General features: G+C 46.3%; 2 protein-coding genes across 4 annotated transcripts in view; one reads left to right on the top strand and one right to left on the bottom strand.

The window, feature by feature from the left end:
- LOC122379436 (broad-complex core protein isoforms 1/2/3/4/5-like) overlaps positions 1–2844 on the bottom strand; it is a 55733-nt gene extending 52889 nt beyond the window's left edge. Inside the window, exon 1 of one of the 3 annotated variants that reach the window (XM_043361663.1) lies at positions 2716–2844. The gene's annotated coding sequence lies outside the window, so the exon portion shown is untranslated. The remainder of the gene's footprint in view (positions 1–2715) is intronic. The other 2 variants (XM_043361658.1, XM_043361666.1) reach the window with 2 other exon arrangements.
- LOC122379433 (proline-rich protein 36-like) overlaps positions 1–15224 on the top strand; it is a 113811-nt gene that overhangs the window by 4109 nt on the left and 94478 nt on the right. The gene's annotated exons all lie outside the window — the stretch shown is intronic.

Raw genomic sequence — 15224 nt, 5'->3', positions numbered from 1 at the left:
CATTCTCATTCTTTCTTTTCGTCATTAATCATGTTTCTTCCGTACACTTGTGCTTATGCATGCATCATGCTCGTTCATTGGCGTTATAATACTTCCATGTGCACCAGAGAAAGAACTTGAGTGGAAGCAGACTCAAAACGTTGTAAAGATGATCTCAGTATAATGTGTTTTGAGAGTATGGATAGGTTACCAATCAGCGGTCAAACTCGCCCATTACAAGGCTATCTAAGCCCACGCTTGTCGTCACGAAGGCGGCCTGAGCCGATTTCCCGCGCCCGTGGGTGCTGTGCTCGCGTGTCTTGCTGATCTGCTCCCATCGCCATTCTGCGCCGGCGCCTCGTTCAGAGGCTGTAATGGGCGGTTAGTTCCGGCACTGGTTCTGATGTGGGACACTGTCCGCGGTTTGGCACGCTCATTGAGTTGATATCACCGACAAGAAGCTCGTCGTATACGCCGCCGTATGTGAAAGTGCGTACACTTTTATCTACAGATGCGCATTGCAGATAAGTTGGCAACCATGGGAGATGAAACTAGTCTAATCGATCTCAGGACTTACACAAGACTTGTATTGTTGACAATCCCATTCAGAGAAGCTCGTGCATGGTGCCCTCACCGTTCCAGCTCATGCCTCATGTGACTATACCTCTAGATGCCCGGGTGCTCTGCGATGTGTGCTGAGCTTTACGATCGGGCAGTGTCCGCGGCGCTCGGCTCCCGTGACGCGGCTCCCTGGGCGCCGCTCCCACACCCAGGATAGCTGTGAAGTTTACTCGGAGTCGACGGACCGCCACAGACGACAGTAAATCTTCCTCAGAGTGTACATACAGCTGTGGGTGGGTACCCATGACGGACCTCCATGTCGTGAAGTAGGCAGTGGTGAGAGAGAAAAAAGAAGGCAGCGTTTGATCGTCCATTTATGGTACGGTGTTCTTCCCGCGGGCATCAGTCCCCCTGGAATACGCTACGACCGACGACGGTCTTGAGCTAAAAGCGTTGTGAACCTTTGAAATGTTGCATTGAGTTCGTGATGATGTATTTAGCGAAATGGTTACGCTGCCGGCTTACGAGTATGTGATTTTACCTTTTTACCGGAACACTGCGAGATGCGAAACAAGGTGAGCTACCAAAGCATCCGGAGACTTGCGATGTTGACCCATATCCATATAGGAAGCATGGGAGGAATCGCCAATTAGTCATGTACCACGGGCGTCATTTTGACATCGCTATTTACTTTCAACGTTACAGCATGCCTAATGCCCTAAAAATAGCATCATGCAACCATTTTGCCTGATCTCGTAACTATCTTTCAACGATCTTTGTGGACATCCGGTGGGGTTTTCCGCTCTAAGTTGCACCAGAATCCAGATCCGCCTCGATTTAGGCCAGTTGCGGTTTGTGTGGGCGGCTGTACTACGGCTATGGCCAGTGGATGAGTTGTGGGTTATCGATGGCCAGCGCGTGTAGGCGGGAGGTGCGGCTAGCCCCAGTGCGGGGCCGGTCTCTTGTGGTGGTCACTCGAGCAGAGACGACAGGAGATACCACTCAGATGGTATCTGGTTACGCGCACAGCCGCTCGAGCGAAGCGCCGGTTTGATCCACTGTCACCGAACCGTGGAGGCCCCGACCCACTGCCGAAGGCGCTGCTGGAGAGAAGAGAAGATAGTGGGAGAAATCGCACTGCTTCCGGTGATGCACGTGAGATGATACTGGCTCGCAACCCCGTCCAAACTCTTCAGGATGCAGGAAATGCCAACCGGTACGATGGTGACAACCTGTATGATGCGGCCCTCATCCACGGCATCCATCTCTGACCTTGCGGCGAACGGCAGGGACGTGGCATGTCGTGCCGACCGGCCTGGCCGCTTGTTCAACATTCCACAGCGCTTCCGACAGACCTCGGTAGACTGACAAGCGACCGGAGTCCGTTTTTGTGCAGCGGGACGTGCACTGTGCATCACATCACGGACCATAGAATCGTGCACTGTGCATCCATCACGGACCATAGAATCCCTGACCGGGAAAGAACGAAAAGAACTGGACGGACCGTGACTGGACGGATCAGGATCTAAGCATCATGGAACCGTCACTATTAGTGATGTCAATTTCAGAAATTTTGGAAACCAATACCAAACCGATACCGACCAAAACCACTGAGAGCATACCAAAACCGAACCGATTTGCAGAAATAGGGTGAAATACCGACTAGGTACCGAATTCAGGGAATCATCAAACAAATGCTTCAAACTTTTTCAAAACAAATGATAAGCATTGAAAGGTAATACTTTAAAATAAGGCAACCAAAACAAGTCAGGAAATCTCTAAATTATTTGCACTGCAAAAAAAAATAACTGTATTGTGTAACTATGAACAAAAATTCAGGTCAGTAACTTAACTGGGATGTGGATTCAAGTCATCTGCATGAGGTGATATAGGACAAGAACTTGAACCCTGAATCTCATCCATGCCTGAACCATCAAACGTCCTTTCAATTCAAGTCACTCAATTCAAGTCCAGTCAAGACAGGGTTATGTGTGCTATCATGATCCAAAAATGGTAACCAAATGACAATGATGGGCTGGGCTATACCATTAATGTAAACAAAATCCATGATACCTACAGTTCAACTCAAGTAGCGATGGTGACGATAGTGACGCAGCCAATTTTTCATCATAAACAAATGTTTAACACAACAAATCTTGATAAATAATTACTTACGAGGCACACTGATAGATAGCAGACACCACTGTAATGATATCGTGATGAAAGCTAAGTAAAATGTTCATAATTTTACAGAATCATTGACACGTGTCACGTGGCATCTCTTCCACAATGGCAGCCTTGCAGGCGGCGGCCATTTGCATTTAGGCACGAAACGCACGGAATTAACAAAGTTTTTTTCTTTTTTGCTTAAGAACACTTACGTTATTAATATGATGTTTATATTTTGGCATCTTGAAATTAATTTAAGAAAGATTGTAGGCTGTTTTTGATAAAAAATGAAGAACCAGAAAAACAAATTTGCTCAATTATTTTTAATTAGCTATTGAGGTACATCGGGTTTTGGCGCAGCTGCGACATCATCAAGTTCTTAGTTGTGTTCAGTTTTTAAACTGCTAGTTGCGAATCAAGCCAAGACCCAATTATATTTTAGGAATGCTTTTGATTACATTGCTAGCGATTTCTATCTCTTGAGGAGAGCAGGAAAGAGAACACTAATTAAAGAAAATAAATTATCCACAGGATCTTTTTGAAGTTGAGCGAAGTTGAGAACAAGATTCCTATAGATAAGGTTGTGCAGGTAGTCACGTGACTAATTTCTGCTTGGTGTTGAAGTTGCGCCCCCCTTGGTTGAGGCCCGTTAGTGAAGAAGAACATATCAAGAGTTATCGTAGTTTATTGATATATGTAAGTAATATTTACACAAAATGTAGTCTTTTATAATGCAAATAATAATAATAATAACAATTACAAATATCTTTGTTTTTGAATAAACCGAAAAATCAATTTGGCAAAAGCAGGGAAAATGGTAAAATCCTCTTGATATTGTTTACAATTGAGGATGCAGGCTAGCAAATTTTTACTGTTGGCAATAAATGTTAGCATTGCTATAGTTTTTGGTAGTTATTCATATCTATCTATTATTACTTATATAATATTGGTGGCCCGTGAAATAAGAAAACAGGACGGCAACGCCTTTGATTAATTTGATTCAGAATCCTCATTATATGAACATGACTGTCTTGAAAACCAGCTTTAAAAAAACTTTGAGCGAAGGAGACGATGTCATACAGGTCCACCGCCCTTATTGCGCTCACTAGGGTTGTCAAGCCTCAAGGGCCAAGTTTTCATCGCCTGCCCGTCGTCAACGATTGCCTCGCCGTCCTTGGTCTCTACCTACCTTGTCCTTGGTTTTGATTCCTCCTTCCAGCCTCGCCTGGGTCCACCATTCAGTCCAGCCTTGGTTATGGCGTTTCAGTTTCTCTCTGCCTCTTTCTATATCGCTCTGGACTCCCTAGGTTCCATATCACATTCTGATGACCCTTTCTGATTAGACCCAAGTCCGCCTGTTGTCAGGTCTGAGAGAGCATGAAAGAAGCTTACACTCTGAGCCTACCCATACACTGATGTATTGGCGGCCGATCGTATCTCATATTACCCGGACTTCTCCTTTGCGGAATGTGAAATTTCAAAGAACGCAATCATAATTCAGATTGAAACATCTTAGTGTGGCATCACACTGGCTAGGTTATGTTGTGATGTACTCGTATGCGTGTGTTGTGTTCACCGGCCAGTACTTTCGTTGCTAAGCCACAGACGTGCCTAGTTCCGTGCCCTGCGTGCAACATTCTGAATAATTATTCACTGTCGTACGTTGATCGTTTGTACCGTTGTGAATCATTAATTAAAGTTAATAAATACGTGCCGAAGTAATTATTTTTCAATCAGAGCTCTTTTTAAGGACCACATATTTAACACACCAAACAATATGCAACATATGGTAGCCTCCAGCGAAGGAACAGTACGCATTCCAACATACGATACGACGCCCACTGGCCCCTAACCACGGACCTTGAACCGGAACAAGAGCATAGACAAAAAAAAAAACTGTCCCTCCTCCCCCGAACAAGAACCGCCAAAACTGCGGCATAACCCAGAAACGCCTGCGAACTGAGCTGGTGGCCCTCGGCACTCGGCAGTATGGCACTCAAAAACACAGAGACGCAGTATTTAGGTGCAACAGCGATGCAGCAATACAACAGTAAAACAAAAACAACATACCATCACATAGTACACCCTTCTTCGATGAGCGAAAGGCCCTTCCCGGCCGCATGATGCTAGACACTGATCGAATTCAGTGGTCTCCGTTAGATCACAGCGAGGCGCTACACACCCAGCTGCTCACGTCCCTCTGTCAGTCACAGGTACACTGCACCGCGAGCAAACTGGCGCGCTTTCACAAACTGCCGCCTCGTTCCCACCACTGGCGTCGGAGTCGGCTTCTCCGAGCGCCGCGCGGCGGCCTCCGCCAGAGCTGCCAGATGGTCGCCTCGACGCACCTTGGCCACGTGCCGCAGCCGGATGAAGGTACGCAGCCTGGCGTACAGGGAGATGACCCGCTCGTCCAGCCGCGGCCACCTGAGGCACAGCGTGTCGCTCAGCGTTTTGACGACACCCGGGGCTCTTGACAGCTGGTCGAGTGTGCCGTTCCTCCGAGCCATTCCTTGCCCTCTGTGTATGGCGCAGAAGACAACTTCAAACTCCTTGAAGTTTTCCAGCCACTGCTCGGATGGCACGGTCAGATGTCCACGACTGAGGAGGTATATCCAGCGGGCCCCCGACGGGACGTCCTCTTCAGCCATGTCGCAGGTGCGAGTGCCGAGGGTGGGGTCGACTTTGGCACGCTTAGCAGCCACGAAGCCAGCAGCGTACTGCATCCCGTATTCGCTGATGGCCTGGCTGGTTTCGGTCTCAGCTCCGTTCGGAGGGACGCCGATCTCCTCCAGCAGCTCGACCGGAACAGCGGGCTCCGGCGGTGTGGCCGCGCTGAGCTGGTCGACGGAGGGAGCGATGGTAGTGCTGCTGATGGTGGTGGCATCGTAGCCACTGAATATCGGCACCACAAACTCGTCCTCTGTGCCGCACTGTGGAGGCCGGCCGGCACGCGCAGCGCTGAGGAGGCCCTCTTCAGGCAGGCTGGCTGGTCGGACAGACGTCTGTCGCGCTGCTGCCGGAGACGCGCCGATCAGCAGCAGGCGGAGGCGGTACAGCAGCTCGGTTGGAGTCGGATTCAGGTTTGAACCGAACTTGGTCCTGACAGAGCTGAAGAGCGACTCCAGGGCGTCTTGGTTGAGCAGCGCAGTCTGCAGGAACTGGAACCCGTCCACCTTCTCCATCTCTTTGTAGAGCGCCAGGGTGGAGCGGATGGACAGCAGGAAGCCCTGCTGAAATGGAAGAAGCGTCTTCCTGCTGCCAAATCGCGCCGTCAGCAGGAGCTCCTCCAGCTTGCGGAGTGCTGCTAACTGCTCAGTCAGGTGCACGCCCAGGCCGCACCGCAGCGGCTTGTCAGCGTACCGCCGCCGGGAATTGAGGACATCAAAGCCGCTGTCGATGATGTTGATGACCTCCGCTGCCTTTTCTTGCCCTTCGAAGACCTCCGGGATGGATTTGGCGACGGTCTCGCTGAGAAGTTGGGCGGCGAGATAGACTCGCTGGCGGTCTCCTTTCGCTGCCTGAAAGACAGCATTCGATTAGAAACTATATTGAAAGTGCGTACGAAAAACCAAGGCGTCATAATTCGCTAGGTGTGCAAGCAAAACTCATTCTTTTGAAGATGTGAAAAGATAAGGAGGCGTATTGATACCAATAAAGTGAACCTTATCATTGATAAAAAATCAGGGCACACGGAACTGTTAAAGGGACCCTCCCACCTTAACATTAGTTTTGAGTTGAGATAGCCAAGTTTGCGGCCAGGCTCAGAAACCACCATTTATCCTGGTCGCAACCCCCGCAGCTTTATGGTGTTCAAGAAATTTCTTCCCTTTACTTGCAGGGTGGGACCAGCGTGGTCCCTATCTCTTAACCATTACGGGAATCTGATGACGTCATCAGGCTTTCGAACGTCCGTTAAATGTTTGACTAAAACGTTTTGTAGCACGCGGTGGTATATGCTGCTTTGCGCGCAACAAATGCCGCACTTTCAAATAAAGTCGCTAGGAACAGCGGAGATCCCAAAAAGTAAACAAAAGTAAAAGTCTAATATCTTGAAAACCGGTGAATATTTTTCGATGAAATTTGGTAGATATTCGTTTTTGCTCTTTCTGAACCGAGCGACATCACTTTCATGCCAATTCATTAACTTTTTTGAAGGTGGGAGGGTCCCTTTAATAAGAAATGTGATTACAATACATCCTTTAGGCAGGCATCGGTAGGATTGTGATTGCAGGATTGCAAAATCCTGATTGCATTCCTTTTTGGTGGATTGCACCTGGATTTGAAATCCATTCCAAAAAACAGGATTTGATTGCGGATTGGATTGCATCATACTTCCAATGTTTGCAATCCAAATTTGCAATCCTTTTGCAATCCTTGAGGGCGAGTTTTAAAAATATAAAACACTGGTTGGGTAGAGATTTAAATGTGGGGGTGTTTGAGGCAAAAAATATTTCCCATAAAATACCTGTGCCTTAGATAGGAATTACTCGCAAGACTAGGTACTAGAAATGGGTGATTTGGGGATGGAGGCACGGCCCTATGCCCCCCTCCCTCCCCCAGATCCACTAGTGCACATAATAATACAACAGGATTGCAAAAAAGGATTGCGGATTTGATCACAATGCAAGTGAAAAAAGGGGATTGCGGGTAGGAATGCAATCCACTTCGGCACTAGGAATGTGGATTGGGAATGCAATCCTTTCAAAAAGGATTTTACCGATGCCTGCCTTTAGGTACTGTAATGATAAACGAAAACAGGCAACCTAACAGTTTCAACTAATAATGTTCGGGCAAATAACAAAGCAATAAGAAACAACGACTAAGAGACAAATCAGATACCACCCCCCCCCCTTTACTCCGGCCTCAGAAAGATTATAGATGCACCAGGCCTTGGTGCTGGTGATTCAGGGCAAAGCAGGATAACTTACCACCTCAGCATTCTATATTATGAAACTTTACTACCTAGAGAAAATATCATTTTTTCAATGCAAAAGATATGCTTTTAACTACACAACAACGGAAATCAAGCAAAATACCAGAAGTTATAGGCTTGTGAACTTTTATTTATTCTCTTGGAATTGTTTTTATTCTCTTGGAATTATCGAAGCATGACGAGGTACGTTAGCTGGGATCCAGCCATCAAGAGATCGGTAGGGGCAGGTTCCCCCATCTCCAGTCCCGCTAAATTTTTCGTGAAAAGAAAATAACTGAGCACGGGGAGAAGGAAAATCAGTGGAAACGGTTGATCTGCAGGCATCTATAATATAGTGACACGTCCCACAATGGGCCATATGGTTACCTCTCCAGAAGCAATGGAGAGGCGGCGAGCAGTTACTGCTCGCCGCCTTCCTGACTTCCTGATACTGTATCAGGAAGTGCTAGCATCTTGTTGAGTTTTGATAAACAGACAAAAAAAAAAACAGCAACTTACATGCACGTGCAGGGCGGTCAGTTTCCGATTCACGGTGAACTCCGTGGCAGAGACTTCCCTCGCCAGCTCCTCCATCAGGTCCGAGTCCACTACCGGATCTCCTCGGTCGCCACCACACCCCAGGTACAGGCCGTCATCCAGGATGTGGTTCCGCAAGTTCTTCAGGCAGTGCGGAACATCGGCGAAGAACCACACTCGCCTGCCAGCGAAAAAAAAAAACAGTGGCATGTGAGAGTTCACCTGCGGCAAGCAGCTATAGGTAGATATTAGGGTAACTGAACAATAGGTAGAACAATAAGATGAATGAGGACCAGAACACACTATATACCGATACATTGATATCGAGCAACATTGCACACACTTTTTACATGTCCATGAACCTATTTCGAGCCGACGCCTGACCCGGCGCCACAGGCGCAACACTGATCCGATTACGTGATCACCGGACACAGGGGAGGGTGTCCAGTGTCCACTCGCACCAAAGGCGCAGTGGACCTAACAGCCGTCGGGCTGTATCGCTGGATGTGCTTAGGTGATGCGTACTGGTTACCATTCTTTTTTATTATGTGTTTTCCCTATTTGCCAACTTTGTTTTTAGGAGGACTCACCGATCCGCGGCGGCAGGGTTGGCTATGCTGGTCTCGCCATCGTACGAGACCCCCAAGGCCCGCCACAGACCGACGTTCTTGGAGCCCATGTCAGAGACCACGGCTCGCACAGGATAGCCCATCTCCTCGAGGGAAAGGATGAGCTGCATGAGGATCTCAGGGCTGATGGCGGTGTCGAAGGCGACATAGACGGGCTGTTTCCAGGCACCGCAGATGGATCGGACCTAGGACAGGATGGAAGAGAATACAGAGGTTTTGAATGTCATTCGTTCGTCGACATTACCCAGCGGTTCATTCGGCGAATAACGTGGTATGAGAGGTGCAGCTCAAGACTTAGGCAAATGGCACAATAAATGTCTAAACATCAGCTTCCCTTAGTACCCTCTCCGGCCCCCGCCCATCCGGACTGGTGATTGGGCACCCATTGCCGGGAGTCTCCGCCGTCACGCACACCATGCCACAGCGCGCGTCGTCTGGCCTGGTGGGCGTCAGCTGCGCTTCTCGTCACTTACCATGATCACCTGGGCCTGCTTGTGCGGGCCTACGATCACATCCCTCTGCTGGTCGTAACAGAGTCGCGTGTCTACCGACATCTCATCAAAGAGGATGGCGCAGTTCTTGGCGAGCGGGGCTGTCTCAGCGGCCGCCACTTGCAGGAACTGCAGAAACTGGGCCATGGACGAGGGCTCGATCCTCAGCCCCGATACCCAGCTCGAGATGCTGCGGATGCTTGGAAGCGGCCATCTGGAAACGAAATAATAACTTGCTCAAATACACAGAATCGCCAATTATATTTTGAATAATTTCCCATCCGATCCGTATTGGACGTTTAGGCCAAGCTGCTACGCGTCCTATACCGCATCATCATCACCCGACACCCATCCGATCCAAGTCGTGGCAGAATGGACCTAAGGTGAATTAGTGAATTAGGTAATAGGGTCCGTTTCATCTCAAAGAAGCTGTTGCTTTTTTTCTCGTGAGAGTAATAAAGTGGGGTTGTCCATCCCCTTGAGCGTGTCAAAACAATGTCAAGTGTATTCTGTTCTGCCGCGGCAGGCCGACACAGTCAGCACTAACATTTTGTCCTTTAACAGTGGCATACACAACTTCATCTCTTCTTACAAGTACAACTGCATCATGTGAACAATATTTCAATCAATAAACATGATAGCCACTGTCTTTCATTAATAGATGTTGGAGTATGAGCAAAACCAAGAGGTGTACCTACACCACCCACTATCTCCTGTAGGGCTACACAACTTACATAAGAAGTCGGCAGACCAGCAAACATGCCTCTATGACAAATTGGTAGGCATTAAAAAATCTGAAGTGGCCATTGCTTTTACACTCATATGTTTCATGTAGAAATTAGAAACTTTTTGTGAGGCTTACCCCTGCTGTTCACGTAGATACTCGTAGACTCTTTTTGAGGTACTTGTTCTGATTCCCATGGCTTTGATGACACTTTCATCGTCCCACCGATGGGGTCGCCTCCCAGTCTTCAGCATGGTGAGCTGCAAGGAAAAGCAGAACCACAGATATTAGGTGAAGAACCAATTAATCTAACATCAATTAATATGCATATATGCTAGCTTATCTAACTTTTTTTGCTGCATGTGTGCTATGTACTACCTATGCAGTATGCATGCACTATGCATTCCCATCATCTCACATCCAATTCATGGATTAGGTATTCCTGGATAGGACACTCCACCGATTTTCCGACCACCCAATTTAACGACGGCCAGGGCGCCGGCGCCATTTTAACATTGCGGGCTATGGGCGGAGCGCGTCTTCTTGTATATTTTTGCAATTTATTGCTTATTTGTGACTGATCTTGATGAAAAGTCCTGTGATTCTGGTATAATAGGAAGTGAGGAATCTCTTGGAAATACTTTTTCACAGTTTTAATTCCAGAAATTGCTTAAATCCTGCTGCCAAGTGAAAGTTCGTGATAACAGACGGTGAGCCAATGTTAGGAATTCAGTGAATTTTTATGCGATAACACAAAAATAAGTTGATATTAATGTTAATTCATCAACCAGGACTTATGTGATTGCTGAGGAACGATGATATTTGGCGACAATTTGCATCGGCGAGTCAGGAATGTTGACCCAGTTTATGGACACCGGGCAATGGTTCCGTTTGTCATAGTGACAAAATGGATACCCACCGACTATGAGAAAGGACTAGAAATATATTTGAAGTGTCTCAAATGGTGTCTCCCGAGCTATAACTCGCTAATTTTGCTCTCCGCTACCGCGTTTTTAGCACGCGCCATACTGCGGCGGCCGCCGGTGCCCTGACCACCGATGTTTTGCGCTCCGCCACCAGGGCGGCCGGCTTGGTCGCCGGCGCTAGTGTTGGGGAAAAGGGAGTGTTCATCCATTGTCCAAATCATGGGTAATGAACTCAGCACGATGACAAGGGTAGAACATTCAGCACTATTCGTCAGTTGTTCACATTGAGGTCAGAACTAGGAACACAAGTAACGATCATATCTACAAAAGGAATATTTCAGCACAAATACCTAAATAACCTACAATGTGCATCAAGCAAGACATTGCAGTGACATGACATGCATCACAGTTTCTAGCTTGCAATAATATTATAATGCTTACTCTATTACCAGACAAAAATGGCCTGGTTGTTCATCATATGGCATTGCAGAAATGAAAAAATGAGGCCTTCGGTTGACCTATAGCAAGACCTATGCATTTGATGCAGATTGCAGAGCCCCAAAGGCCAGACCACCCACAACTGACAAACCTGGTTCTCAGTCAGAACAGAACGCATCTGGGCTTCTTCAGCTGAATGTTGGCTCTTGACCTGTTCCAGCTCAGCAGACTTCTTTGCCAGGGCAGCCTCTAGCTCACTTGCTCTTCTCTGAGCCTGCTCCAGGAGAGTCACAGGAGAAGGAGCGGCCACAGCTGCAGCCCCTCCTGTGCCATCGCCCACTTCATCAGCTGGCACCCTAAATGGGAGACAATATTGCAAGTTTTAGGCACTTATATAGTACACATGGTATAACACAATTTCTTTTCATGGTATGATGCAGAAGGTATCTTATGGGGGCTAGCAAGACAAGTAAATTATTGCAATCATGAATCAACCCAATGAACAGAAAGCAATGAATCACGAGCCTAACAAAAACACCATTTAATGTAAATATAACCAAACTGACAAACCTAAGACAATATGTGCATGAACATGAGAGGAATTTAATCATTTGAAGCTCATTTAATGTTAAGCTGTTTGGATTAAGTTATTGGCATTCACTTTGACCTTCACCTTAGCATTACCATTATTGAATTATTCTAGTTTACAAGTGATAAGTATGAGGCTAGTTACAACAACAAGATTACCTTCTCTTGAAGTCATTCCAAGCAAATAGGGTTGGACCAGCTTCTTTCTTGCCATTCCTAAAATGACAAGAGCACACTCTTGAATGCTCATTGGGCTTTGCATCTTGTCTCCTGTGAAAAAAGCAAAGCAATAAAGTTGGTTCTATTAGCAGAAAATGAATCAGACAGCATGGCCCTGCTTCACGGCAAGCCGTAGTTAGTATTACCTACTCACCGCAGCTGGGCATTGGTGCTCATTTTCAAAAGAATTTAGAAATGTCAGTGAAATACCTAAACAATTTTGCCAGCATTTCCATTTGGACAGAATTTTGTGAGCATTTCCATTTGAACCTGAATGTGGGTAGCAGCATGCAGTGAAACAGGGCCCTGCTCAGCAATGCTAAGCAAAGGGTGGAAACAAACAGTTGAAAAGACAAACAAGCTAGAGTAGCATATCCACACCAGCAGACTTCCTACATCAACCAGTCTACAAATACACACCAGCAAGCACCAAGCAAAATCAGCAATTTTTACAACCAAATGTACCTACTGGGTTGGTACAAGTGGAGCAGACGTCACACCAAGGTTTTCCAGCTAAGGAGAGGCGCTATACCCGGAGATGCTTCTTTCTAACCTTAACGCCGGTGGTGTTGGCGCCTTCACCCACTGTTCTGGAGGCACCACCGAAATCCAAACTCGGGATCTCCCGTTTACCGGAAAATAAACATAACCTAACCTGGCCTAACCTACAAACCTACAGTGCCTATCTTTGGTTGGAAGGCCTTCACGTGACATCTGCTCTACTAATGCCAAAATTTGTACTTTTGGTATGATTAACTGCAACAAAAGGTGCTTACTCCCTTGCTGATCCTGCTGAGCCTCCCATACAGTCATACTGATACACTGTTTGCAATTGTACCATTTGTGAAACAAAGAAATGTGCCAACTGAAAAATATGGATACAAAGAATTGCAGGGACAAACATTTTCCCGACAAGTACCTAATTGCGCGATGAAGAAATAGGTAGTTACAGTGTTGCATTTTTCAGAATTTTGGGTGCAAAATCATGCCCGATGAGGAAAATATTTTCATCCAAAAAATCAGGAAAAGTGGCAATATTTCATCACTGAAAAAAATGTTTCCTGCATTTGAACAGCAGTTACATAATACATGTGACTTGATAGTTGATGCATCTAGATCCTTTTCTTTCAGATCCTGCCGAGATCCTGACATGAAATCTTGCTTTATCAATTGGCGTTAAAAATGACGGTATGCCCTTTTGCAAAAATACCATAGGTATTTGGTACCTTTTCTCATCCTAGGATTTTTTTCTTCTTCATCAGCACACCCAATCAAAATCCAATTTTAGAACACTGGGTAGGTAGGTAGGTAGGTACTTCAAAGATTTGCCCTGAAATCGCCTAGAAGTTACCCAAGCAGGTACTTAACCATATGGTGTGAGGGGTGCATATCTAAAACGTCATAAAAGCAGCAATATCACGATAATAAACAAAAGGAGATATCACAATGTCGCATGACGAACCTCATCAGTGTAGTCCATTTCTTCAACTCCCCCTCGTCCCGGGGCAATCGGAAGAAGGAGCACTTTGACTGGGACCTGGCGCTGGAATGACTGCATTGAGGCACAAAACAAAAAGGCATATTTGCTCCTTAGATGTGAGACTGACTCATCTCCGAGATTATTCGCCCCAACAGCACTCAAACTCGATGAAAAAGCGGGAAAAAGGCCAAAAGGGCGACTCAATGCACATTCCTGATAAGCTGTTCAAAGTGCACTTGCATAAAGGTACGAAATGCGCTGATTGGCTTTAACGTGATGCGCTAACGTCACTCAGCGTGAAAAAGCAGCCGTAAGCGGTTTTGCGAATATATCGAATAAATGTATTGTTTGCGCAGTATTTGTAACAACAGAAACTGAGGCTCCCTCTTGCCCTTGGAATGTGCCATCGTTCGAGTGGTGCATCAAAAATTATTTTGTTTTTATGGAATGAATACGTAGTTCTGTTCATCCTCATATGAGATAGGGAAGAAAATTAGATGTCCCCGGCAGTAAAATGAAGATTTTTGGCACCTTGCAATACCCTGACAAAAGTCCATAGGATTTACATAATGTTTTAGAAGAAGAAAAAATCGTTGAACCCCACCGCCATTTTTTGGTCACGTGATTTCACCCACCTGGTTGAGAATTTGTGGGGTGATGATAAAGTGATAAATGCTGCCTTCAATATTAGATGATAATGGTGAAGCTAGTGCTATAAAAAACAGGGTTTTGGCTTTTGGATAATGTAACTGCATTGCAGTGAAATGGAGAGCAAGACAAGGTCAAGATCAATCACAGACTCATCAAAACAAAGTGAAATTTGTTACTAATGAATGCTTGGAAAATTTTGAGTAAGGTAGTTGAAGTATGCTTTCCAGTATACAGTGAGTTAAACATTGATACATGTTTATGTCTTGCACATTAGTTTTTTTTTATAAGATGATTATCCTCATGGTATTGGAATTTGCTAGCACTGATAACTTGCCATTTAACATTGGTAGACTGATGTGTTTGATGTTACAGTTAATGTGTTTGCCCATTTCTTGTGACATCACATGCATTTGGGAGAAATGTGTCATGATTGTCCTTTTTCTTCATCCAATGTCATTTAGCAAGTATAATGATGAAAGAAAACCGAAGCCTCATAATAATGAATGTATTCTAAATTAGTACCGAGAAGAAAGAGATAACAGTTTCGGGCATAGCCCATCATCAGACTTCTCAATCATACACACGATAGTCAGTCACACAAACACCCCCCCCCCCCCCCCCACACACACACACACCCCACACACACACACCCCCCCCCCCCCACACACACACACACACACACACACACACACACACACACACACACACACACACACACACACACACACACACACACACACACACACACACACACACACACACACACACACACACACACACACACACACACACACACACACACACACACACACACACACACACACACACACACACACACACACACACACACACACACACACACACACACACACACACACACACACACACACACACACACACACACACACACACACACA

Source organism: Amphibalanus amphitrite, unplaced genomic scaffold (assembly GCF_019059575.1).
Source record: "Amphibalanus amphitrite isolate SeventyFive unplaced genomic scaffold, NRLGWU_Aamphi_draft 000078F_arrow, whole genome shotgun sequence".
Lineage (NCBI taxonomy): Eukaryota > Metazoa > Arthropoda > Thecostraca > Balanomorpha > Balanidae > Amphibalanus > Amphibalanus amphitrite.
Note: the sequence above shows the minus strand (reverse complement) of the source record. Positions and strands in the feature narration are given on the sequence as shown.